A 24,613-nucleotide genomic window follows, 5' to 3' on the forward strand; every position below is an offset into this window, starting at 1 on the left:
CACGTCCAGACATAGAGCCCAACACACGTCCCGACGTAGAGCTGAAAGTAAGATAAATCCTGATGTAGAGCCCAACACACGTCCCGACGTAGAGCCCAACACACGTCCCGACGTAGAGCCCAACACACGTCCCGAAGTAGAGCTGAAAGTCAGCTAAATCCTGATGTGGAGCCCAACACACGTCCCGACGTAGAGCCCAACACACGTCCCGACGTAGAGCCCAACACACGTCCCGACGTAGAGCCCAACACACGTCCCGACATAGAGCTGAAAGTAAGCTAAATCCTGATGTAGAGCCCAACACACGTCCCGACGTAGAGCCGAACACACGTCCCGACATAGAGCCCAACACACGTCCCGACGTAGTGCCCAACACACGTCCCCACGTAGAGCCCAACACATGTCCCCACGTATAGCCCAAAACACGTCCCGACGTAGAGCCCAACACACGTCCCGACGTAGAGCTGAAAGTAAGCTAAATCCTGATGTAGAGCCCAACACACGTCACGACGAAGAGCCCAACACACGTCGCGACGTAGAGCTGAAAGTAAGCTAAATCCAGATGTAGAGTCCAAAACACGTCCCGACGCAGAGCCCAACACATGTCCCGACGTAGAGCTGAAAGTAAGCTAAATCCTGATGTAGAGCCCAACACACGTCCCGACGTAGAGCCCAACGCACGTCCGACGTAGAGCCCAACAGACGTCCCGACGTAGAGCCCAACAGACGTCCCAACGTAGAGCCCAACACACGTCCCGACGTAGAGCTGAAAGTAAGCTAAACCCTGATGTAGAGCCCAACACACATCCCGACGTAGAGCCCAACACACCTCCCGACGTAGAGCTGAATGTAAGCTAAACCCCGAAGTAGAGCCCAACACACGTCCGGATGTAGAGCCCAACACACGTCCCGACGTAGAGCCCAACAGACGTCCCGACGTAGAGCCCAACAGACGTCCCGACGTAGAGCCCAACACACGTCCCGACATAGAGCCCAACACACGTCCCGACGTATTCCCAACACACCTCCCGACGTGGAGCTGAAAGTCAGCTAAATCGTGATGCAGAGCCCAACACACTTAACGACGCAGAGCCCAACAGACGTCCCGACGTAGAGCCCAACACACGTCCCGACGTAGAGCCCAACACACGTCCCGACGTAGGGCCCAACCCACGTCCCGACGTATAGCCCAACACACGTCCCGACGTAGAGCCCAACACACGTCACGACGTAGAGCTAAATGTATGCTAAACCCACACGTAGAGCCCAAAAAACGTCCCGACGTAGAGCCCAACAGACGTCCCGACGTAGAGCCCAACACACGTCCCGATGTAGAGCTTAATGTAAGCTAAACCCCGAAGTAGAGCCCAACACACGTCCGGATGTAGAGCCCAGCACACGTCCCGACGTAGAGCTGAAAGTAAGCTAAACCCTGATGTAGAGCCCAACACAATTCCCGACTTAGAGCCCAACACACGTCCCGACGTGGAGCCCAACACACGTCCCGAAGTAGAGCTGAAAGTAAGCTAATTCCCGATGTAGAGCCCAACAGACGTCCCGACGTAGAGCCCAACACACGTCCCGACGTATTCCCAACACACGTCCCGACGTAGAGCTGAAAGTAAGTTAAATCCTGATGTAGAGCCCAACACACGTCCAGACGTACAGCCCAATACACGTCCCGACGTAGAGCTGAATGTAAGTTAAATCCTGATGTAGATCCCAACACACGTCCAGACATAGAGCCCAACACAGTCCCGACGTAGAGCTGAAAGTAAGATAAATCCTGATGTAGAGCCCAACACACGTCCGACGTAGAGCCCAACACACGTCCGACGTAGAGCCCAACACACGTCCCGACGTAGAGCCCAACACACGTCCCGACGTAGAGCTGAAAGTAAGCTAAATCCTGATGTAGAGCCCAACACACGTCCCGACGTAGAGCTGAAAGTAAGCTAAATCCTGATGTAGAGCACAACACACACCCGCAGTAGAGCCCAACACACGTCCCGACGTAGAGCCCAACACACATCCCGACGTAGAGCCCAACACACGTCCCGACGTAGAGCTGAAAGTAAGCTAAATCCTGATGTAGAGCCCAACACACGTCCCGACGTAGAGCCCAACACACGTCCCCACCTAGAGCCCAACACACGTCCGACGTAGAGCCCAACCCATGTCCGACGTAGAGCCCAACACACGTCCGACGTAGAGCCCAACACACGTCCCGAAGTAGAGCTGAAAGTCAGCTAAATCCTGTTGTAGAGCCCAACACACGTCCCGACGTAGAGCCCAACACACGTCCCGACATAGAGCTGAAAGTAAGTTAAATCCTGATGTAGAGCCCAACACACGTCTAGACGTAGAGCCCAACACACGTCCCGACGTAGAGCCCAACACACGTCCTGAGTAGAGCCCAACACACATCCCGACGTAGAGCTGAAAGTAAGCTAAATCCTGATGTAGAGCCCAACACATGTCCCGACGTAGAGCCCAACACATGTCCCGACGTAGAGCTGAAAGTAAGCTAAATCCTGATGTAGAGCACAACACACGTCTCGAAGTAGAGCCCAACACACGTCCCGACGTAGAGCGCAACACACGTCCCCACGTAGAGCCCAACACACGTCCCCACGTAGAGCCCAACACACGTCCCCACGTAGAGCCCAACACACGTCCCGACGTAGAGCCCAACACACGTCCCGACGTAGATTTGAAAGTAAGCTAAATCCTGATGTAGAGCCCAACACACGTCCAGACGTACAGCCCAACACACGTCCCGACGTAGAGCTGAATGTAAGTTAAATCCTGATGTAGATCCCAACACACGTCCAGACATAGAGCCCAACACACGTCCCGACGTAGAGCTGAAAGTAAGCTAAATCCTGATGTAGAGCCCAACACACGTCCGACGTAGAGCCCAACACACGTCCGACGTAGAGCCCAACACACGTCCCGACGTAGAGCCCAACACACGTCCCGACGTAGAGCTGAAAGTAAGCTAAATCCTGATGTAGAGCCCAACACACGTCCCGATGTAGAGCTGAAAGTAAGCTAAATCCTGATGTAGAGCACAACACACGTCCCGCAGTAGAGCCCAACACACGTCCCGACGTAGAGCCCAACACACATCCCGACGTAGAGCCCAACACACGTCCCGACGTAGAGGTGAAAGTAAGCTAAATCCTGATGTAGAGCCCAACACACGTACCGACGTAGAGCCCAACACACGTCCCCACCTAGAGCCCAACACACGTCCGACGTAGAGCCCAACACATGTCCGACGTAGAGCCCAACACACGTCCGACGTAGAGCCCAACACACGTCCCGAAGTAAAGCTGAAAGTCAGCTAAATCCTGTTGTAGAGCCCAAGACACGTCCCGACGTAGAGCCCAACACACGTCCCGACATAGAGCTGAAAGTAAGCTAAATCCTGATGTAGAGCCCAACACACGTCTAGACGTAGAGCCCAACACACGTCCCGACGTAGAGCCCAACACACGTCTCGAAGTAGAGCCCAACACACGTCCCGACGTAGAGCGCAACACACGTCCCCACGTAGAGCCCAACACACGTCCCCACGTAGAACCCAACACACGTCCCCACGTAGAGCCCAACACACGTCCCCACGTAGAGCCCAACACACGTCCCGACGTAGAGCTGAAAGTAAGCTAAATCCTGATGTAGAGCCCAACACACGTCACGACGCGCAGCCCAACACACGTCGCGATGTAGAGCTGAAAGTAAGCTAAATCCAGATTTAGAGCCCAACACACGTCCCGACGTAGAGCCCAACACATGTCCCGACGTAGAGCTGAAAGTAAGCTAAATCCTGATGTAGAGCCCAACACACGTCCCGACGTAGAGCCCAACAGACGTCCCGACGTAGAGCCCAACACATGTCCCGACGTAGAGCTGAAAGTAAGCTAAACCCTGATGTAGAGCCCAACACACGTCCGGATGTAGAGCCCAACACACGTCCCTACGTAGAGCCCAACAGACGTCCCGACGTAGAGCCCAACACACGTCCCGACGTAGAGCCCAACACACATCCCGACGTATTCCCAACACACCTCCCGACGTAGAGCTGAAAGTAAGTTAAATTCTGATGTAGAGCCCAAAACACGTCCCGACGTAGAGCCCAACACACGTCCCGACGTAGAGCTGAAAGTAAGCTAAATCCTGATGTAGAGCCCAACACACGTCCCGACGTAGAGCCCAACACACGTCCCGACGTAGAGCCTAACACATGTCCGACGTAGGGCCCAACACACGTCCTGACGTAGAGCCCAGCACACGTCCCGACGTAGAGCCCAACACACGTCCCGACGTAGAGCCCAACACACGTCCCGACGTATTCCCAACACACGTCCCGACGTAGAGCTGAAAGTAAGTTAAATACTGATGTAGAGCCCAACACACGTCCCGACGTAGAGCCCAACACACGTCCCGACGTAGAGCTGAAAGTAAGATAAATCCTGATATAGAGCCCAACACACGTCCCGACGTAGAGCCCAACACACATCCCGACGTACAGCCCAACACACGTCCGACGTAGAGCCCAACACACGTCCGACGTAGAGCTGAAAGTCAGCTAAATCCTGATGTAGAGCCCAACACATGTCCCGACGTAAAGCCCAACACACGTCCCGACGTAGAGCCCAACACACGTCCCGACGCAGAGCCCAACACACATCCCGACATAGAGCTGAAAGTAAGCTAAATCCTAATGTAGAGCCCAACACACGTCCCGACGTAGAGACCAACACACGTCGCGACGTAGAGCCCAACACACGTCCCGACGTAGAGCTGAAAGTAAGCTAAATCCTGATGTAGAGCCCAACAGACGTCCCGACGTAGAGCTGAAAGTAAGCTAAATCCTGATGTAGAGCACAACACACGTCCCGAAGTAGAGCCCAACACACGTCCCGACGTAGAGCCCAACACACGTCCCGACGTAGAGCCCAACACACGTCCCGACGTAGAGCTGAAAGTAAGATAAATCCTGATGTAGAGCCCAACACACGTCCTGACCTAGAGCCCAACACACGTCCCGACGTAGAGCACAACACACGTCCCGACGTAGAGCCCAACACACGTCCCGAAGTAGAGCTGAAAGTCAGCTAAATCCTGATGTAGAGCCCAACACACGTCCCGACGTAGAGCACAACACACGTCCCGAAGTAGAGCCCAACACACGTCCCGACGTAGATTTGAAAGTAAGATAAATCCTGATGTAGAGCCCAACACACGTCCAGACGTACAGCCCAACACACGTCCCGACGTAGAGCTGAATGTAAGTTAAATCCTGATGTAGATCCCAACACACGTCCAGACATAGAGCCCAACACACGTCCCGACGTAGAGCTGAAAGTAAGCTAAATCCTGATGTAGAGCCCAACACACGTCCGACGTAGAGCCCAACACACGTCCGACGTAGAGCCCAACACACGTCCCGACGTAGAGCCCAACACACGTCCCGACGTAGAGCTGAAAGTAAGCTAAATCCTGATGTAGAGCCCAACACACGTCCCGATGTAGAGCTGAAAGTAAGCTAAATCCTGATGTAGAGCACAACACACGTCCCGCAGTAGAGCCCAACACACGTCCCGACGTAGAGCCCAACACACATCCCGACGTAGAGCCCAACACACGTCCCGACGTAGAGGTGAAAGTAAGCTAAATCCTGATGTAGAGCCCAACACACGTACCGACGTAGAGCCCAACACACGTCCCCACCTAGAGCCCAACACACGTCCGACGTAGAGCCCAACACATGTCCGACGTAGAGCCCAACACACGTCCGACGTAGAGCCCAACACACGTCCCGAAGTAAAGCTGAAAGTCAGCTAAATCCTGTTGTAGAGCCCAAGACACGTCCCGACGTAGAGCCCAACACACGTCCCGACATAGAGCTGAAAGTAAGCTAAATCCTGATGTAGAGCCCAACACACGTCTAGACGTAGAGCCCAACACACGTCCCGACGTAGAGCCCAACACACGTCCTGAGTAGAGCCCAACACACATCCCGACGTAGAGCCCAACACATGTCCCGACGTAGAGCTGAAAGTAAGCTAAATCCTGATGTAGAGCACAACACACGTCTCGAAGTAGAGCCCAACACACGTCCCGACGCAGAGCGCAACACACGTCCCCACGTAGAGCCCAACACACGTCCCCACGTAGAACCCAACACACGTCCCCACGTAGAGCCCAACACACGTCCCCACGTAGAGCCCAACACACGTCCCGACGTAGAGCTGAAAGTAAGCTAAATCCTGATGTAGAGCCCAACACACGTCACGACGCGCAGCCCAACACACGTCGCGATGTAGAGCTGAAAGTAAGCTAAATCCAGATTTAGAGCCCAACACACGTCCCGACGTAGAGCCCAACACATGTCCCGACGTAGAGCTGAAAGTAAGCTAAATCCTGATGTAGAGCCCAACACACGTCCCGACGTAGAGCCCAACGCACGTCCGATGTAGAGCCCAACAGTCGTCCCGACGTAGAGCCCAACAGACGTCCCGACGTAGAGCCCAACACATGTCCCGACGTAGAGCTGAAAGTAAGCTAAACCCTGATGTAGAGCCCAACACACGTCCGGATGTAGAGCCCAACACACGTCCCTACGTAGAGCCCAACAGACGTCCCGACGTAGAGCCCAACACACGTCCCGACGTAGAGCCCAACACACATCCCGACGTATTCCCAACACACCTCCCGACGTAGAGCTGAAAGTAAGTTAAATTCTGATGTAGAGCCCAAAACACGTCCCGACGTAGAGCCCAACACACGTCCCGACGTAGAGCTGAAAGTAAGCTAAATCCTGATGTAGAGCCCAACACACGTCCCGACGTAGAGCCCAACACACGTCCCGACGTAGAGCCCAACACATGTCCGACGTAGAGCCCAACACACGTCCTGACGTAGAGCCCAGCACACGTCCCGACGTAGAGCCCAACACACGTCCCGACGTAGAGCCCAACACACGTCCCGACGTATTCCCAACACACGTCCCGACGTAGAGCTGAAAGTAAGTTAAATACTGATGTAGAGCCCAACACACGTCCCGACGTAGAGCCCAACACACGTCCCGACGTAGAGCTGAAAGTAAGATAAATCCTGATATAGAGCCCAACACACGTCCCGACGTAGAGCCCAACACACATCCCGACGTACAGCCCAACACACGTCCGACGTAGAGCCCAACACACGTCCGACGTAGAGCTGAAAGTCAGCTAAATCCTGATGTAGAGCCCAACACATGTCCCGACGTAAAGCCTAACACACGTCCCGACGTAGAGCCCAAAACACGTCCCGACGCAGAGCCCAACACACATCCCGACATAGAGCTGAAAGTAAGCTAAATCCTAATGTAGAGCCCAACACACGTCCCGACGTAGAGACCAACACACGTCGCGACGTAGAGCCCAACACACGTCCCGACGTAGAGCTGAAAGTAAGCTAAATCCTGATGTAGAGCCCAACAGACGTCCCGACGTAGAGCTGAAAGTAAGCTAAATCCTGATGTAGAGCACAACACACGTCCCGAAGTAGAGCCCAACACACGTCCCGACGTAGAGCCCAACACACGTCCCGACGTAGAGCTGAAAGTAAGATAAATCCTGATGTAGAGCCCAACACACGTCCTGACGTAGAGCCCAACACACGTCCCGACGTAGAGCACAACACACGTCCCGACGTAGAGCCCAACACACGTCCCGAAGTAGAGCTGAAAGTCAGCTAAATCCTGATGTAGAGCCCAACACACGTCCCGACGTAGAGCACAACACACGTCCCGAAGTAGAGCCCAACACACGTCCCGACGTAGAGCCCAACACACATCCGACGTAGAGCCCAACACACGTCCCCACGTAGAGCTGAATGTAAGCTAAACCCTGATGTAGAGCCCAACACACGTCCCGACGTAGAGCCCAACACACGTCCCTACGTACAACACAACCCACGTCCCGACGTAGAGCAGAAAGTAAGCTAAATCCTGATGTAGAGCCCAACACAAGTCCCGAAGTAGAGCCCAACACACGTCCCGACGTAGAGCCCAACACACGTCCCGACGTAGAGCTGAAAGGAAGCTAAATCCTGAAGTAGAGCCCAACAGACGTCCCGACGTAGAGCTGAAAGTAAGCTACATCCTGATGTAGAGCACAACACATGTCCCGAAGTAGAGCCCAACACACGTCCCGACGTAGAGCCCAACACACGTCCCGACTTAGACCTGAATGTAAGTTAAATCCTGATGTATAGCCCAACAGACGTCCAGACGTAGAGCCCAACACACGTCCCGACGTAGAGCTGAAAGTAAGCTAAATCCTGATGTAGAGCCCAACACACGTCCCGACGTAGAGCCCAACACACGTCCCGACGTAGAGCACAACACACGTCCCGACGTAGAGCCCAACACACGTCCCGAAGTAGAGCTGAAAGTCAGCTAAATCCTGATGTAGAGCCCAACACACGTCCCGACGTAGAGCCCAACACACGTCCCGACGTAGAGATGAATGTAAGCTAAACCCCGACGTAGAGCCCAACACACGTCACGACATGGAGCCCAACACACGTCCCGACGTGGAACTGAAAGTTAGCTAACTACAGACGTAGAGCCCAACACATATCCCGACGTAGAACCCAACACACGTCCCGACGTAGAGCCCAACAAACGTCCCGACGTAGAGTCCAACAGACGTCCCGACGTATAGCCCAACCCACGTCCCGACGTGGAGCCCAACCCACGTCCCGACGTAGAGCCCAACCCACGTCCCGACATATTCCCAACACACGTCCCGACGCAGAGCTGAAAGTATGTTAAATCCTGATGTAGAGCCCAACACACGTCCCGATGTAGAGCCCAACACACGTCCCGACGTAGAGCTGAATGTAAGTTAAATCCTGATGTAGAGCCCATCACACGTCCAGACGTACAGCCCAACACACGTCCCGACGTAGAGCTGAAAGTAAGCTAAATCCTGATGTAGAGCACAACACACGTCCCGCAGTAGAGCCCAACACACGTCCCGACGTAGAGCCCAACACACATCCCGACGTAGAGCTTAACACACGTCCCGACGTAGAGTTGAAAGTAAGCTAAATCCTGATGTAGAGCCCAACACACGTCCCGACCTAGAGACCAAAACACGTCCGACATAGAGCCCAACACATGTCCGACGTAGAGCCCAACACACGTCCGACGTAGAGCCCAACACACGTCCCGAAGTAGAGCTGAATGTAAGCTAAATCCTGTTGTAGAGCCCAACACACGTCCCGACGTAGAGCCCAACACACGTCCCGACGTAGAGCGCAACACACGTCCCGAGTAGAGCCCAACACACGTCCCGACGTAGAGCTGAAAGTAAGCTAAATCCTGATGTAGAGCCCAACACACGTCCCGAAGTAGAGCCCAACACATGTCCCGACGTAGAGCTGAAAGTAAGCTAAATCCTGATGTAGAGCACAACACACGTCCCGAAGTAGAGCCCAACACACGTCCCGACGTAGAGCCCAACACACATCCCGACGTAGAGCCCAACACACGTCCCCACATAGAGCCCAACACACGTCCCCACGTAGAGCCCAACACACGTCCCGACGTAGAGCCCAACACACGTCCCGACGTAGAGCTGAAAGTAAGCTAAATCCTGATGTAGAGCCCAACACACGTCCCGACGTAGAGCTTAAAGTAAGCTAAATCCTGATGTAGAGCCCAACAGACGTCCCGACGTAGAGCCCAACACACGTCCCAACGTAGAGCCCAACACACGTCCCGACATAGAGCTCAAAGTAAGCTAAATCCTGATGTAGAGCCAAAAACACGTCTAGACGTAGAGACCAACACACGTCCCAACGTAGAGCCCAACACACGTACCGACCGAGAGCCGAACACACATCCCGAAGTAGAGCCCAACACACGTCCTAACGTAGAGCCCAAAACACGTCCCAACGTAGAGCCCAACACACGTCCCGAAGTACAGCCCAACACACGTCCCGACGCAGAGCTGAATGTATGCTAAACCCCCACATAGAGCCCAACAAAAGTCCCGATGTAGAGCCCAACAGACGTCCCGACGTAGAGCCCAACACACGTCCCGACGTAGAGCTGAATGTAACCTAAACCCCGACGTACAGACCAGCACAGGTCCCGACGTAGAGCCCAGCACACGTCCCGACGTAGAGCCCAGCACACGACCCGACGTAGAGCCCAGCACACGTCCCGACGTAGAGCTGAATGTAAGCTAAACCCTGATGTAGAGCCCAACACACGTCCCGACGTAGAGCCCAACACACGTCCCTACGTACAAAACAACCCACGTCCCGACGTAGAGCAGAAAGTAAGCTAAATCCTGATGTAGAGCCCAACACAAGTCCCGAAGTAGAGCCCAACACACGTCCCGACGTAGAGCCCAACACACGTCCCGACGTAGAGCTGAAAGGAAGCTAAATCCTGAAGTAGAGCCCAACACACTTCCCGACGTAGAGCCCATCACACTTCCCGACGTAGAGCCCAACACAAGTCTCGACGTAGAGCCCCACACACGTCCCGACGTAGAGCCCAACACACGTCCCGACGGAGAGATGAAAGTTAGCTAACTACAGACATAGAGCCCAACACACGTTCCGACGTAGAGCCCAACACACGTCCCGACATGGAGCCCAACACACGTCCCGACGTGGAGCCCAACACACGTCCCGACGTAGAGCTGAATGTATGCTAAACCCCCACGTAGAGCCCAACAAACGTCCCGACGTAGAGCCCAACAGACGTCCCAACGTAGAGCTCAACAGACGTCCCGACGCAGAGCCCAATACACGTCCCGACGTAGAGCTGAATGTAAGCTAAACCCCGACGTAGAGCCCAGCACACGTCCCGACGTAGAGCCCAGCACACGTCCCGACGTAGAGCTGAAAGTATGCTAAATCCTGATGTAGAGCCCAACACACGTCCCGACGTAGAGCCCAACATACGTCCCGACGTAGAGCCCAACACATGTCCCGACGTAGAGCCCAACACACGTCCCGACGTAGAACCCAACACACGTCCCGACGTAGAGCTGAAAGTAAGCTAAATCCTGATGTAGAGCCCAACACACGTCCCGACGTAGAGCCCAACACACGTCCCGACGTGGAGCCCAACACACGTCCCGACGTAGAGCCCAACACACGTCCCGACGTAGAGCAGAAAGTAAGCTAAATCCTGATGTAGAGCCCAACACAAGTCCCGAAGTAGAGCCCAACACACGTCCCGACGTAGAGCTGAAAGGAAGCTAAATCCTGAAGTAGAGCCCAACACACTTCCCGACGTAGAGCCCATCACACTTCCCGACGTAGAGCCCAACAGACGTCTCGACGTAGAGCCCCACACACGTCCCGACATAGAGCCCAACACACGTCCCGACGTAGAGATGAAATTTAGCTAACTACAGATATAGAGCCCAACACACGTTCCGACGTAGAGCCCAACACACGTCCCGACATGGAGCCCAACACACGTCCCGACGTGGAGCCCAACACACGTCCCGACGTAGAGCTGAATGTATGCTAAACCCCCACGTAGAGCCCAACAAACGTCCCGACGTAGAGCCCAAAACACGTCCCAACGTAGAGCCCAACACACGTCCCGAAGTACAGCCCAACACACGTCCCGACGCAGAGCTGAATGTATGCTAAACCCCCACGTAGAGCCCAACAAACGTCCCGATGTAGAGCCCAACAGACGTCCCGACGTAGAGCCCAGCACACGTCCCGACGTAGAGCTAAAAGTACGCTAAATCCTGACGTAGAGCCCAACACACGTCCCGACGTAGAGCCCAACACACGTCCCGACGTAGAGCCCAACACACGTCTCGACGTAGAGCCCAACACACGTCCCGAGGTAGAGCCCAACGCACGTCCCGACGTGGAGCCCAACACACGTCCCGACGTAGAGCCCAACACACGTCCCGACGTAGAGCTGAAAGGAAGCTAAATCTTGATGTAGAGCCCAACACACTTCCCGACGTAGAGCCCAACACACCTCCCGACGTAGAGCCCAACACACGTCCCGACGTAGAGCCCAACACACGTCCCTACGTAGAACCCAACCCACGTCACGACGTAGAGCAGAAAGTAAGCTAAATCCTGATGTAGAGCCCAACACAAGTCCCGAATTAGAGCCCAACACACGTCCCGACGTAGAGCCCAACACACGTCCCGACGTAGAGCCCAACACACGTCCCTACGTGGAACCGAACCCACGTCCCGACGTAGAGCAGAAAGTAAGCTAAATCGTGATGTAGAGCCCAACACAAGTCCCGAAGTAGAGCCCAACACACGTCCCGACGTAGAGCCCAACACACGTCCCGACGTAGAGCTGAAAGGAAGCTAAATCCTGAAGTAGAGCCCAACACACTTCACGACGTAGAGCCCAACACACTTCCCGACGTAGAGCCCAACACACGTCTCGACGTAGAGCCCCACACACGTCCCGACGTAGAGCCCAACACACGTCCCGACGTAGAGCCCAACACACGTCCCGACGTAGAGATGAAAGTTAGCTAACTACAGACATAGAGCCCAACACACATTCCGACGTGGAGCCCAACACACGTCCCGACGTAGAGCTGAAAGTATGCTAAATCCTGATGTAGAGCCCAACACACGTCCCGACGTATAGCCCAACACACGTCCCGACGTAGAGCCCAACACATGTCCCGACGTAGAGCCCAACACACGTCCCGACGTAGAGCTGAAAGTAAGCTAAATCCTGATGTAGAGCCCAACACACGTCCCGACGTAGAGCCCAACACACGTCCCGACGTAGAGCCCAACACACGTCTCGACGTAGAGCCCAACACACGTCCCGAGGTAGAGCCCAACGCACGTCCCGACGTGGAGCCCAACACACGTCCCGACGTAGAGCCCAACACACTTCCCGACGTAGAGCCCAACACACGTCCCGACGTAGAGCTGAAAGTAAGCTAAATCCTAATGTAGAGCCCAACACACGTCCCGACGTAGAGCCCAACACACGTCCCGACGTAGAGCTGAAAGTAAGCTAAATCCTGATGTAGAGCCCAACACACGTCCCGACGTAGAGCCCAACACACGTCCCGACGTAGAGCCCGACACACGTCCCGACGTAGAGCTGAATAGAAGCTAAATCTTGATGTAGAGCCCAACACACTTCCCGACGTAGAGCCCAACACACTTCCCGACGTAGAGCCCAACACACGTCCCGACGTAGAGCCGAAAGTAAGCTAAATCCTGATATAGAGCCCAACACACGTCCCGACGGAGAGCCCAACGCACGTCCCGACTTAGAGACCAACGCACGTCCCGACGTAGAGCCCAACGCACATCCCGACGTAGAGCTGAAATTTAGCTAACTACAGACGCAGAGCCCGACACACGTCGAGACGTAGAGCCCAACACACGTCCCGACGTAGACCCCAACAGACGTCCCGAGATAGAGCCCAACGCACGTCCCGACGTAGAGCCCAACACACGTCCCGACGTAGAGCCCAACATACGTCCCGACGTAGAGCTGAATGGAAGCTAAATCTTGATGTAGAGCCCAACACACTTCCCGACGTAGAGCCCAACACACTTCTCGACGTAGAGCCCAACACACGTCCCGACGTAGAGCCCAACACACTTCCCGACGTAGAGCCCAACACACGTCCCGACGTAGAGCTGAAAGTAAGCTAAATCCTGATGTAGAGCCCAGCAGACGTCCCGACGTAGAGCCCAACACACGTCCCGACGTAGAGCTGAAAGTAAGCTAAATCCTGATGTAGAGCCCAACAAACGTCCCGACGTAGAGCCCAACACACGGCCCGACGTAGAGCCCAACACACGGCCCGACGTAGAGCTGAAAGTAAGCTAAATCCTGATATAGAGCCCAACACACGTCCCAACGTAGAGCCGAACACACGTCCCGACGTAGAGCCCAACACACGTCCCGACGTAGTGCCCAACACACGTCCCCACGTAGAGCCCATCACACGTCCCCACGTAGAGCCCAAAACACGTCCCGACGTAGAGGCCAACACACGTCCCGACGTAGAGCTGAAAGTAAGCTAAATCCTGATGTAGAGCCCAACACACGTCACGACGCAGAGCCCAACACACGTCGCGACGTAGAGCTGAAAGTAAGCTAAATCCAGATGTAGAGCCCAACACAGGTCCCGACGTAGAGCCCAACACATGTCCCGACGTAGAGCCCGACACACGTCCCGACGTAGAGCTGAATAGAAGCTAAATCTTGATGTAGAGCCCAACACACTTCCCGACGTAGAGCCCAACACACTTCCCGACGTAGAGCCCAACACACGTCCCGACGTAGAGCCGAAAGTAAGCTAAATCCTGATATAGAGCCCAACACACGTCCCGACGGAGAGCCCAACGCACGTCCCGACTTAGAGACCAACGCACGTCCCGACGTAGAGCCCAACGCACATCCCGACGTAGAGCTGAAATTTAGCTAACTACAGACGCAGAGCCCGACACACGTCGAGACGTAGAGCCCAACACACGTCCCGACGTAGACCCCAACAGACGTCCCGAGATAGAGCCCAACGCACGTCCCGACGTAGAGCCCAACACACGTCCCGACGTAGAGCCCAACATACGTCCCGACGTAGAGCTGAATGGAAGCTAAATCTTGATGTAGAGCCCAACACACTTCCCGACGTAGAGCCCAACACACTTCTCGACGTAGAGCCCAACACACGTCCCGACGTAGAGCCCAACACACTTCCCGACGTAGAGCCCAACACACGTCCCGACGTAGAGCTGAAAGTAAGCTAAATCCTGATGTAGAGCCCAGCAGACGTCCCGACGTAGAGCCCAACACACGTCCCGACGTAGAGCTGAAAGTAAGCTAAATCCTGATGTAGAGCCCAACAAACGTCCCGACGTAGAGCCCAACACACGGCCCGACGTAGAGCCCAACACACGGCCCGACGTAGAGCTGAAAGTAAGCTAAATCCTGATATAGAGCCCAACACACGTCCCAACGTAGAGCCGAACACACGTCCCGACGTAGAGCCCAACACACGTCCCGACGTAGTGCCCAACACACGTCCCCACGTAGAGCCCATCACACGTCCCCACGTAGAGCCCAAAACACGTCCCGACGTAGAGGCCAACACACGTCCCGACGTAGAGCTGAAAGTAAGCTAAATCCTGATGTAGAGCCCAACACACGTCACGACGCAGAGCCCAACACACGTCGCGACGTAGAGCTGAAAGTAAGCTAAATCCAGATGTAGAGCCCAACACAGGTCCCGACGTAGAGCCCAACACATGTCCCGACGTAGAGCTGAAAGTAAGATAAATCCTGATATAGAGCCCAACACACGTCCCGACGTAGAGCCCAACACACATCCCGACGTACAGCCCAACACACGTCCGACGTAGAGCCCAACACACGTCCCGACGTAGAGCCCAACACACGTCCCGAAGTAGAGCCCAACACACGTCCCGACATAGAGCTGAAAGTAAGCTAAATCCTAATGTAGAGCCCAACACACGTCCCGACGTAGAGACCAACACACGTCCCGACGTATAGCCCAACACACGTCCCGACGTAGAGCCCAACACATGTCCCGACGTAGAGCCCAACACACGTCCCGACGTAGAGCTGAAAGTAAGCTAAATCCTGATGTAGAGCCCAACACACGTCCCGACGTAGAGCCCAACACACGTCCCGACGTAGAGCCCAACACACGTCTCGACGTAGAGCCCAACACACGTCCCGAGGTAGAGCCCAACGCACGTCCCGACGTGGAGCCCAACACACGTCCCGACGTAGAGCCCAACACACTTCCCGACGTAGAGCCCAACACACGTCCCGACGTAGAGCTGAAAGTAAGCTAAATCCTAATGTAGAGCCCAACACACGTCCCGACGTAGAGCCCAACACACGTCCCGACGTAGAGCTGAAAGTAAGCTAAATCCTGATGTAGAGCCCAACACACGTCCCGACGTAGAGCCCAACACACGTCCCGACGTAGAGCCCGACACACGTCCCGACGTAGAGCTGAATAGAAGCTAAATCTTGATGTAGAGCCCAACACACTTCCCGACGTAGAGCCCAACACACTTCCCGACGTAGAGCCCAACACACGTCCCGACGTAGAGCCGAAAGTAAGCTAAATCCTGATATAGAGCCCAACACACGTCCCGACGGAGAGCCCAACGCACGTCCCGACTTAGAGACCAACGCACGTCCCGACGTAGAGCCCAACGCACATCCCGACGTAGAGCTGAAATTTAGCTAACTACAGACGCAGAGCCCGACACACGTCGAGACGTAGAGCCCAACACACGTCCCGACGTAGACCCCAACAGACGTCCCGAGATAGAGCCCAACGCACGTCCCGACGTAGAGCCCAACACACGTCCCGACGTAGAGCCCAACATACGTCCCGACGTAGAGCTGAATGGAAGCTAAATCTTGATGTAGAGCCCAACACACTTCCCGACGTAGAGCCCAACACACTTCCCGACGTAGAGCCCAACACACGTCCCGACGTAGAGCCCAACACACTTCCCGACGTAGAGCCCAACACACGTCCCGACGTAGAGCTGAAAGTAAGCTAAATCCTGATGTAGAGCCCAGCAGACGTCCCGACGTAGAGCCCAACACACGTCCCGACGTAGAGCTGAAAGTAAGCTAAATCCTGATGTAGAGCCCAACACACGTCCCGACGTAGAGCCCAACACACGTCCCGACGTAGAGCCCCACACACGTCCCGAAGTACAGCTGAAAGTCAGCTAAATCCTGATGTAGAGCCCAACACACGTCCCGTCGTAGAGCCCAACACACGTCCCGAAGCAGAGCCCAACACACGTCCCGACATAAAGCTGAAAGTAAGCTAAATCCTGATGTAGAGCCCAACAAACGTCCCGACGTAGAGCCCAACACACGGCCCGACGTAGAGCCCAACACACGGCCCGACGTAGAGCTGAAAGTAAGCTAAATCCTGATATAGAGCCCAACACACGTCCCAACGTAGAGCCGAACACACGTCCCGACGTAGAGCCCAACACACGTCCCGACGTAGTGCCCAACACACGTCCCCACGTAGAGCCCATCACACGTCCCCACGTAGAGCCCAAAACACGTCCCGACGTAGAGGCCAACACACGTCCCGACGTAGAGCTGAAAGTAAGCTAAATCCTGATGTAGAGCCCAACACACGTCACGACGCAGAGCCCAACACACGTCGCGACGTAGAGCTGAAAGTAAGCTAAATCCAGATGTAGAGCCCAACACAGGTCCCGACGTAGAGCCCAACACATGTCCCGACGTAGAGCTGAAAGTAAGATAAATCCTGATATAGAGCCCAACACACGTCCCGACGTAGAGCCCAACACACATCCCGACGTACAGCCCAACACACGTCCGACGTAGAGCCCAACACACGTCCCGACGTAGAGCCCAACACACGTCCCGAAGTAGAGCCCAACACACGTCCCGACATAGAGCTGAAAGTAAGCTAAATCCTAATGTAGAGCCCAACACACGTCCCGACGTAGAGCCCAAGACACGTCCCGACGTAGAGACCAACACACGTCCCGACGTAGAGCTGAAAGTAAGCTAAATCCTGATATAGAGCCCAACACACGTCCCAACGTAGAGCCGAACACACGTCCCGACGTAGAGCTGAATGTAAGGTAAACCCCGAAGTAGAGCCCAACACACGTCCCGAAGTAGAACTGAAAGTTAGCTAACTACAGACGTAGAGCCCAACACATATCCCGACGTAGAGCCCAACACACGTCCCGACGTAGAGCCCAACAAACGTCCCGACGTAGAGTCCAACAGACGTCCCGACGTATAGCCCAACCCACGTCCCGACGTAGAGCCCAACCCACGTCCCGACGTAGAGCTCAACGCACGTCCCGACTTATTCCCAACACACGTCCCGATGTAGAGCTGAAAGTAAGTTAAATCCTGATGTAGAGCCCAACACACATCCCGACGTAGAGCCCAACACACGTCCCGACGTACAGCTGAATGTAAGTTAATTCCTGATGTAGAGCCCATCACACGTCCAGACGTACAGCCCAACACACGTCCCGATGTAGAGCTGAAAGTAAGATAAATCCTGATGTAGAGCCCAACACACGTCCCGACGTAGAGCCCAACACACGTCCCGAAGTAGAGCTGAAAGTCAGCTAAATCCTGATGTAGAGCCCAACACACGTCCCGACGTAGAGTCCAACACACGTCCCGACGTATAGCCCAACACACGTCCCGACGTAGAGCTGAAAGTAAGCAAAATCCTGATATAGAGCCCAACACAGGTCACGACGCAGAGCAAAACACACGTCGCGACGTAGAGCTGAAAGTATGCTAAATCCAGATGTAGAGCCCAACACACGTCCCGACGTAGAGCCCAACACATGTCCCGACGTAGAGCTGAAAGTAAGCTAAATCCTGATGTAGAGCCCAACACACGTCCCGACGTAGAGCCCAACGCACGTCCGACGTAGAGCCCAACACACGTCCCGACGTAGAGCGCAACACACGTCCCGACGTAGAGCCCAAGACACGTCCCGACGTAGAGCTGAAAGTAAGCTAAACCCTGATGTAGAGCCCAACACACATCCCGACGTAGAGCCCAACACACGTCCCAACGTAGAGCTCAACACACGTCCCGACGTAGAGCTGAATGTAAGCTAAACCCCGAAGTAGAGCCCAACACACGTCCGGATGTAGAGCCCAACACACGTCCCGACGTAGAGCCCAACAGACGTCCCGACGTAGAGCTGAAAGTAAGATAAATCCTGATGTAGAGCCCAACACACGTCCCGACGTAGAGGCCAACACACGTCCCGACGTAGAGCCCAACACACGTCCCGACGTAGAGCACAACACACGTCCCGAAGTAGAGCCAAACACACGTCCCGACATAGAGTTGAAAGTAATCTAAATCCTAATGTAGAGCCCAACACACGTCCCGACGTAGAGCCCAAGACACGTCCCGACGTAGAGCCCAACACACGTCCCGACGTAGAGCTGAAAGTAAGCTAAATCCTGATATAGAGCCCAACACACGTCCCAACGTAGAGCCCAACACACGTCCCGAAGTAGAGCTGAAAGTCAGCTAAATCCTGATGTAGAGCCCAACACACGTCCCGACGTAGAGCCCAACACACGTCCCGACGTAGAGCTGAAAGTAAGCAAAATCCTGATATAGAGCCCAACACACGTCACGACGCAGAGCAAAACACACGTCGCGACGTAGAGCTGAAAGTAAGCTAAATCCTGATGTAGAGCCCAACACACGTCCCGACGTAGAGCCCAACACATGTCCCGACGTAGAGCTGAAAGTAAGCTAAATCCTGATGTAGAGCCCAACACACGTCCCGACGTAGAGCTCAACACAGGTCCCGACGTAGAGCTGAATGTAAGCTAAACCCCGAAGTAGAGCCCAACACACGTCCGGATGTAGAGCCCAACACACGTCCCGACGTAGAGCCCAACAGACGTCCCGACGTAGAGCTGAAAGTAAGATAAATCCTGATGTAGAGCCCAACACACGTCCCGACGTAGAGCCCAACACACGTCCCGAAGTAGAGCTGAAAGTCAGCTAAATCCTGATGTAGAGCCCAACACACGTCCCGACGTAGAGCACAACACACGTCCCGAAGTAGAGCCAAACACACGTCCCGACATAGAGCTGAAAGTAATCTAAATCCTAATGTAGAGCCCAACACACGTCCCGACGTAGAGCCCAAGACACGTCCCGACGTAGAGCCCAACACACGTCCCGACGTAGAGCTGAAAATAAGCTAAATCCTGATATAGAGCCCAACACACGTCCCAACGTAGAGCCCAACACACGTCCCGACGTAGAGCCCAACACACGTCCCGACGTAGTGCCCAACACACGTCCCCACGTAGATCCCATCACACATCCCCACGTAGAGCCCAAAACACGTCCCAACGTAGAGCCCAACACACGTCCCGACGTAGAGCTGAAAGTAAGCTAAATCCTGATGTAGAGCCCAACACACGTCACGACGCAGAGCCCAACACACGTCGCGACGTAGAGCTGAAAGTAAGCTAAATCCAGATGTAGAGCCCAACACACGTCCCGACGTAGAGCCAAACACATGTCCCGACGTAGAGCTGAAAGTAAGCTAAATCCTGATGTAGAGCCCAGCACACGTCCCGACGTAGAGCCCAACGCACGTCCGACGTAGAGCCCAACAGACGTCCCGACGTAGAGCCCAACAGACGTCCCGACGTAGAGCCCAACACACGTCCCGACGTAGAGCTGAAAGTAAGCTAAACCCTGATGTAGAGCCCAACACACATCCCGACGTAGAGGCGAACACACGTCCCAACGTAGAGCTCAACACACGTCCCGACGTAGAGCTGAATGTAAGGTAAACCCCGAAGTAGAGCCCAACACACGTCCGGACGTAGAGCCCAACACACGTCCCGACGTAGAGCCCAACAGACGTCCCGACGTAGAGCCCAACACACGTCCCGACATAGAGCCCAACACACGTCCCGACGTATTCCCAACACACCTCCCGACGTAGAGCTGAAAGTAAGTTAAATCCTGATGTAGAGCCCAAAACACGTCCCGACGTAGAGCCCAACACACGTCCCGACGTAGAGCTGAAAGTAAGCTAAATCCTGATGTAGAGCCCAACACACGTCCAGACGTAGAGCCCAACACACATCCCGACGTAGAGCTGAAAGTAAGATAATCCTGATGTAGAGGGCAACACACGTCCCGACGTAGAGCCCAACACACGTCCCGACGTAGAGCCCAACACACGTCCTGACGTAGAGCCCAGCACACGTCCCGACGTAGAGCCCAACACACGTCCGACGTAGAGCCCAACACACGTCCCGACGTAGAGCCCAACACACGTCCCGACGTAGAGCCCAACACACGTCCCGACGTAGAGGTGAAAGTAAGTTAAATCCTGATGTAGAGCCCAACACACGTCCCGACGTAGAGCCCAACACACGTCCCGACGTAGAGCTGAATGTAAGTTAAATCCTGATGTAGAGCCCAACAGACGTCCAGACGTAGAGCGCAACACACGTCCCGACGTAGAGCTGAAAGTAAGATAAATCCTGATATAGAGCCCAACACACGTCCCGACGTAGAGCCCAACACACATCCCGACATACAGCCCAACACATATCCGACGTAGAGCCCAACACACGTCCGACGTAGAGCTGAAAGTCAGCTAAATCCTGATGTAGAGCCCAACACACGTCCGACGTAGAGCTGAAAGTAAGATAAATCCTGATATAGAGCCCAACACACGTCCCGACGTAGAGCCCAACACACGTCCCGACGTAGAGCCCAACACACGTCCGACGTAGAGCTGAAAGTAAGCTAAATCCTGATGTAGAGCCAAACACACGTCCCGACGTAGAGACCAACACACGTCGCGACGTAGAGCCCAACACACGTCCCGACGTAGAGCTGAAAGTAAGCTAAATCCTGATGTAGAGCCCAACAGACGTCCCGACGTAGAGCTGAAAGTAAGCTAAATCCTGATGTAGAGCACAACACACGTCCCGAAGTAGAGCCCAACACACGTCCCGACGTAGAGCCCAACACACGTCCCGACGTAGAGCCCAACACACGTCCCGACGTAGACCTGAATGTAAGTTAAATCCTGATGTAGAGCCCAAAAGACGTCCAGACGTAGAGCCCAACACATGTCCCGACGTATTCCCAACACACGTCCCGACGTAGAGCCCAACACACGTCCCGACGAAGAGCTGAATGTAAGTTAAATCCTGATGTAGAGCCCAACACACGTCCCGACGTAGAGCCCAACACACGTCCCGACGTAGAGATCAACACATGTCCCGAAGTAGAGCTGAAAGTCCGCTAAATCCTGATGTACAGCCCAACACACGTCTCGACGTAGAGCCCAACACACGTCCCGAAGTAGAGCCCAACACACGTCCCGACATAGAGCTGAAAGTAATCTAAATCCTAATGTAGAGCCCAACACACGTCCCGACGTAGAGCCCAACACACGTCCCGACGTAGAGCTGAAAGTAAGCTAAATCCTGATATAGAGCCCAACACACGTCCCGACGTAGAGCCCAAGACACGTCCCGACGTAGTGCCCAACACACGTCCCCACGTAGATCCCATCACACATCCCCACGTAGAGCCCAAAACACGTCCCGACGTAGAGCCCAACACACGTCCCGACGTAGAGCTGAAAGTAAGCTAAATCCTGATGTAGAGCCCAACACTCGTCCCAACGTAGAGCACAACACACGTCCCGACGTAGAGCCTAACACACGTCCCGACGTAGAGCCCAACACATGTCCCGACGTAGAGCTGAAAGTAAGCTAAATCCTGATGTAGAGCCCAACACACGTCCCGACGTAGAGCCCAACACACGTCCCGAAGTAGAGCTAAAAGTACGCTAAATCCTGATGTAGAGCCCAACACAAGTCCCGACGTAGAGCCCAAAACACGTCGCAACGTAGAGCCCAACACACGTCCCGACGTAGAGCCCAGCACACGACCCGACGTAGACCCGAACTCACGTCCCGACGTAGAGCTGAAAGTAAGCTGAACCCTGATGTAGAGTCCAACATATGTCTCGACGTAGAGCCCAAAACACGTCGCAACGTAGAGCCCAACACACGTCGCGACGTAGAGCCCAACACACTTCCCGACATAGAGCCCAACACACGTCCCGACGTAGAGCTAAAGTAAGCTAAATCCCGACGTAGAGCCCAACACACGTCCCGACATAGAGCCCAACACACGTCCCGACGTAGAGCCCAACACACGTCCCGACGTAGAGCCCAACACATGTCCCTAAGTTGAGCTGAAAGTACGCTAAATCCTGATGTAGCGCCCAACACACGTCCCGACGTAGAGCTGAAAGTAAGCTAAATCTGATGTAGAGCCCAACACACGTCCCGACTTAGAGCATAACACGTGTCCCGACGTAGAACTGAAAGTATGCTAGATACTGATGTAGAGCCCAACACACGTCCCGACGTAGAGCCCAACACACGTCCCGAAGTAGAGCCCAACACACGTCCCAACTTAGAGCATAACACGTGTCCCGACGTAAAACTGAAAGTATGCTAGATCCTGATGTAGAGCCCAACACACGTCCCGACGTAGAGCCCAACACACGTCCCGACGCAGAGTCCAACACTCGTCGCGACGCAGAGCCCAACACACGTCCCGACGTAGAGCCCAAAACACGTCCTGACGTAGAGCCCAACACACGTCCCGACGTAGAGCTGAAAATACGCTAAATTCTGATGTAGAGCCCAACAGACGTCCTGACGTAGAGCCCAACACACGTCCCGACGTAGAGCTGAAAGTAAGCTAAATCCCGACGTAGAGCCCAACAGACGTCCTGACGTAGAGTCCAACACACATCCCGACATATAGCCCAACACACGTCCCGACGTAGAGCCCAACACACGTCCCGAGGTAGAGCCCAAAACATGTCCCGACGTAGAGCCCAACACACGTCCCGACGTAGAGCCCAACACATATCCCGACGTAGACCTGAAAGTACGCTAAATTCTGATGTAGAGCCCAACACATGTCCCGACGTAGAGCCCAACCCACGTCCCGATGTAGAGCTGAAAGTAAGCTAAATCCTGATGTCGAGCCCAACACACGTCCCACGTAGAGCTGAAAGTAAGCTAAATCCTGATGTAGACTCCAACACACATCCCGACTTAGAGCCCAACACACGTCCCGACGTAGAGATGAAAGTAATCTAAATCCTGATGTAGAGCCCAACACACGTCCCGACGTAGAGCCCAACACATGTCGCGACGTAGAGCTGAAAGTAAGCTAAATCCTGATGTAGAGCCCAACACACGTCCCGGCGTAGAGCCCAACACACGTCCCGGCGTAGAGCCCAACACACGTCCCGACGTAGAGCCCAACACACGTCCCGACGTAGAGCTGACAGTACGCTAAATCCTGATGGAGAGCCCAACACATGTCCCAACGTAGAGCCCAGCAGACGTCTCGACATAGAGCCCAAGACACGTCCCGAAGTAGAGCTGAAAGTAAGCTAAGTCCTGATGTCGAGCCAAACACACGTCCCCACGTAGAGCTGAAAGTAAGCTAAATCCTGATGTTAAGCCCAACACACGTCCCGACGTAGAGCTGAAAGTAAGCTAAACCCTGATGTAGAGCCCAACACACGTCCCGACGTAGAGCCCAACACATGTCCCGACGTAGAGCTGAAAGTAAGCTAAATCCTGATGTAGAGCCCAACACACGTCTCGACGTAGAGCCCAACACACGTCCCGACGTAGAGCTGAAAGTAAGCTAAATCCTGATGTAGAGCCGAACACACGTCCCGACGTAGAGCCCAACACACGTCCCGACGTAGAGCTCAACACACGTCCCGACGTAGAGCCCAACACACGTCCCGACGTAGAGCCCAACGCACGTCCCGACGTAAAGCCCAACACACGTCCCGACGCAGAGACCAACACACGTCGCAACGTAGAGCCCAACACACGTCCCGAAGTAGAGCTGAAAGTAAGCTAAATCCAGATGTAGAGCCCAATACACGTCCCGAAGTAGAGCCCAACGCACGTCCCGACTTAGAGCCC

This window comes from Leptosomus discolor, chromosome 15 (assembly GCF_034619465.1).
Source record: "Leptosomus discolor isolate bLepDis1 chromosome 15, bLepDis1.hap2, whole genome shotgun sequence".
Classification (NCBI taxonomy): Eukaryota; Metazoa; Chordata; class Aves; order Leptosomiformes; family Leptosomidae; genus Leptosomus; species Leptosomus discolor.